Genomic DNA, 4830 nt, shown 5'->3' with positions numbered 1-4830 from the left:
ATACTGAGTGACCTCTCACAGAAACAAAGATCTGAGTATCGCATGTTTTCACTCATATAGCGGACCTTGAACATCCATGTAATACTAGAAGAAAGGGACTGACAGTGGTGGGAAACTATGGGAGGGGGAGGGAGGTGGGATTAATGGTAGTCGATATCTGTCTGGGGACGGGAAGACACCCCTTATCAACAAGGGTGCCTGAACGAAACGTATTTGTATACCTAACCCTTAATTGTACCCCACAGTATCAAAATAAAAAATACTGATTTTTTAAAAAGGGGCAAAATGGAGTCTGGGAGACCAGTTAGAAGGCTGCGGCAGCAATGCCGTCGGATGATCTGAAGGCCTGAGGTAAGATATGAAAGGCTGAGGCGAAGAGCAATTGGTCACAAGTGTTCCTCGGTAGCAGGATCTGCAGGGCTTGGCAGTGGAGTGGAGGAGGTGGTGGTTAGGAAGAGAAGAGCCAATAGTGTAAAGAATGAAGGGTGTGTCTCACCTTGGTATAAGAATATGAGATTATAAATGGTTTCTAGGGGCAATAATGAGTTTGGGCGGGTCATGTTATGTTTGAGATTCCTGAAGGCGGCTGCACGCACCACGCAGTCCCAGGGGTGCCGGTCACACAGACTGCAGTGAGAATGACCTCCCGCGGAGAGACAGCCACCAGACTTCATGAGTGTATGTGGTGACCTTGACTGAGCCCGAAGGCCCTTGTTGGTAGTGAAGACTTGAGGGTCATCAGCATAGATAGTATTTGGATATCAAAAATAGATTAATTCCTCCAACCCCAAAGAGAGCACGTAGAGTAAAAGGGCCAAGAACCCAAAGTAATCATGATATTTACTGAACACACAAATGAAGAGAAGCCCACAAAGGAAACCGAGAAAGAGGAACCCATAGGAAGAGTGAACACCAAAAGGGCAAGTCACCAACACAAGGGAAGAGATGCCTGCAGTTTAGGTAAATTGCCACCAGGTGGAGTGTGGTTTCCGAGTAAGAGAATTAGCTGCACGTATGTTGATCTGGCGAACACATTTTAGCACACTATAGGTCATGTGGTTCATAGTTCCAACACATAAAAAGTGGAAGAACAGGCATTCCATGCCATAATGTAGAGAAAGGAGCATTGACAGAGGGGGAAAAAAGAAAGAAACTAGGTTCCAGTCTTATCTTACCTACTCTCTGTCAAGAAAACTAGGCAAATCTCTTTATCTCCCTGTCCTCAGTTTCTACATATTCAATATAAGAAGGTTGGATCCGGTGTTTTAAAGCCCTTCCAACTGTAATATTATGATAAGAGAAAATAACAACAATAGGCATGTACACTGCACATATCTGAACCAGATACTATGTCAGGTGCTGAAGATGTACATATATATACCTCAAAGTGGGCTCCTGCCCAGGCAGGTCTAACACTCTAATGGGTTAGATATGCTTGTAAACTCAGAGTCGCAGCAATATGGCAAGTGCTCTAATGGAAGCACAGAGAAGAGCCTAGCTGCTCTCAAATCTTCATGGAGTAGGTGACCCCTGAGTGAATTTTAGGAGTCTTTAGCCAGGTACAGTGGCTCACACCTGTAATCCCAGCACTTTGGGAGGCCGAGGTGGGAGGATTGCTTGAGGCGAGGAGTTTGACAGCAGCCTAGGCAACATAGTGAGACCTCATCTCTATGCAAAATGTTTTAAAATTAGTCAGATGTCCCAGGCTGAGGTGGGAGGATTGCCTGAACCCAGGAGTTCAAAAACAGCCTGGGTTACATAACAAGACCTTGTCTCTACCAAAAAAAATAAAAAATAAAAAAAATTACCTGGACAAAGGAGCACACTATTCCAGCTATTCAGGAGGCCAAGGTAGGAGGTTTGCCTGAGCCTGAGAAGTCGAGGCTGTGGTGAGCCGTGATTGTACCACTGCACTCCAGCCTGGGTGACAGAGTGAGACCCCAACTCACTGATATATAATCATAAGCGTACTTGGTGAGGGAATGGGGGTTCTGACTAGGGCTGTTTAGCCCAAAGGCTCCTGCTCTCAACTATGCCATATGCTTAGGAGGGGTGAGCCAGTTAGACTTGATTGGGAATAACAGCATCCCGTTTGTATTTTAGAAAAGTCTTCTGAATTAGAAAAGATGACACTCAAGAGGGAATGGCAGCTACAGTATTTCAGGTAAAAGACGACATGTACTCAGACAAAGCAGTAGGGATTTTGAAAAGAGAGAGACTTACAAGTGCCCTTTCTGGACCTGGTGACCAATTGAATGTGAAAGTAAAAGAGCAAGAGAAATTTAAAATGATGCCCAGATGTCTTAGAGAAATGGGCAAGTGATGGTGACTTTACTCATAAACCATTGAAAATGTGGGAAACGGGACTCGGGAGCAATGTCTGGATGTCGGTTTGGGAATTACTGAAGTGGAAGGTAGTTGAAGCAATGGAAAAAAATGAGGTCTTCAGGAGAGATTGGGTAGAAGAAGAGGGCTAAAATCAGAACCTTCACGTTGAACAAGAGGAAAGATTTGGGGATGAGGGTGTCTAAGGTAGAAGGAAGGCCAGGTAAGAATGATCACTTTTTCATTAAGTAATGATTTTCTTTGTTTCCAAGAGATTAGAGTTTTGTGTTACAACAGAGGCATATGACATTGCATTCTGGAACTAGCCTTATAAGTTCTTTGCATGCAGAAATTATATTCAGTTCATTTGTATCGTGCCATGCCTAGAATAAACAAAACTGTGGTAAATATTTGATAAATAAATCTTAATCTGTAGACTCTGATGTTCAGAGACTTAACTTTTTCTTACTTACTTCTCTTTGGTAAACACACCACCTTGACAAAAGATCTCATCCTGTTTTCCAAAAGAAAAGATCAACAATATCTCAATTTGGTATGTCAAATACACATTCTTTTTTTAAATTTTTTTATTTATTTTATTTATTTATTTATTTTTGAGTTGGAGTCTCAGTCAGTCACCCAGACTGGAGTGCAGTGGCCGCTCCTGGCCACTGCAGCCTCGCCTGCTGGGCTCCGGCGATCCTTCCGCCTCAGCCTTCCAAGCAGCTGGAATTACAGGCATGCGCTACCACGCCCGGCTGATTTTTTGATTTATTGTAGAGATGAGGTCTCGCTGCCCAGGCGGGTCTCGAACCCGCGGGCTCAGGCAATCCACTCACCTTAGCCAAAGGTGGGGGATTACAGGCTGAGCCACCAAGCCTGGCTTCAAATACATATTCTTAAAAGCTCTCTGGGCAACCTTCTTGGGCTCCCTCCCACTGTGGGAGCTTTTCTATCCTCTCAATAAATCTTACTTTCAAAAAAAGAAAAAGAAAGAAAAGCTTTTCAAATGCAGAGTTTTTTTTTTTTAACTGCAGGTCTAAATTCTAGATCAGCTCCAGAAAAAAATGTAAAAACCTCACCATCCTTTGTTATGCAAAATTAAGGCAGGAAGTATCACAAAGAACAAGGGCTCTGGAGTCAGGCAAATCTGATTTCAACCCACACATCTGGCAGGCCTAGTCCTCTGACTTTGGGCAATTCAGTCTTGCTAAGCTTTAGTTGTCTCACCTGCAAAATGGCGATTATATTATGTACAGGATAGGCTGCTGGGAGGAGGAGATTCGCACAGTCCCCAGAGTGGTTGTTGTAAAGCAGATGCTCAGGAAATATCAGATCCCTCCTCCTTTTTGACAGAATTGCAACTGAGTCATTTTCACAGAAAGAATTGAAGTTTACAAGAAATGTTCCCACGGAAGCTAAAGACTTCCTCTAAGGTTTTGGACCTGCAAGGTCACCAAAAGCCACCAGGTGGTGGTGGTGGCTATTAGGGAACCCTAGGTCAGGTGTTTTTCACAGCAGGGTAATTAGCTTCCAGAGTTCCATTTCCAGTACACGTCTTTTTTTTAATAGTTTTTTTTTTTTTTTTTTTTTTTTTAATAGAGACAGGGCCTCGCTATGTTGCCCAGGCTGGTATCAAACGCCTGACCTCCCACTTCTGCCTCCCAAAATGCTGGAATTATAGACATGAGTTACTGTGCACTTTTCCCTCGTATTATAATCTTACTAAAATAATATCTACAGATTAAACATGAATCACCCTCACATATACATATAAATAATTATATACATAATTTGAAATAAAACAATAAAGGAACTACTTAGGTACACATCACATAACTTGCTGATTCCCTTAAACTATTTTTAATTATTTTTAACTTAATCTAACCTTGATTTTAATTCCTTCATATTAATTATGATTCATTCTTATGTTGGCAGAAAGCTAACAACCTCTGGACTGTGCTTAACCTTAGAATTTGGCAAAACACTCCATGGAACAAGCCCTCTGTCCTTTCCACCTGCTGGGAGGTTAAATCCCCTAATTAACAAGCTTAGATGAGAGTCACTTCAGCTGGTACTTGCAAGGCAGTCTCTGCCTCCGCATGGCATTTCAGAGCTCTGCCTTCTTGGTGCTTCTGTCTTTATTCACGCTGAAATAGAAAATACCCACTGGGCTCCCCAAGACCCCTGATCATTGACTTCTCATCAAAACCCAGTTCCCAGAGTTACCCTTGCTCCCGTAAGGGTACCTGATCCTCTGTCTTGCTAGCAGAACCACTTTGCAGAACCACTCTGCTTTCTTTTGAGTGCTGAAGTATGGTCAGTTTGGGGTTGGTTTGTGTTCTGCAGTTCTTCATATCCTGTGCCCATTTAAGCCTTCTGCTTATTAGACGTCAAGCATGTTCTTTTCTTCTCTTCAATCTTTTAAACAATTCTACACTGTTAGTGGGAGTGCAAACTAGTGCAACCTCTGTGGAAAACAGTGTGGCGATTCCTAAAAGCTCT

The sequence above is a fragment of the Carlito syrichta genome, unplaced genomic scaffold, assembly GCF_000164805.1.
Source record: "Carlito syrichta isolate Samal-C Ts95f unplaced genomic scaffold, Tarsius_syrichta-2.0.1 Scaffold123307, whole genome shotgun sequence".
NCBI classification, from domain to species: domain Eukaryota; kingdom Metazoa; phylum Chordata; class Mammalia; order Primates; family Tarsiidae; genus Carlito; species Carlito syrichta.
This window is presented reverse-complemented; position numbering follows the sequence as displayed.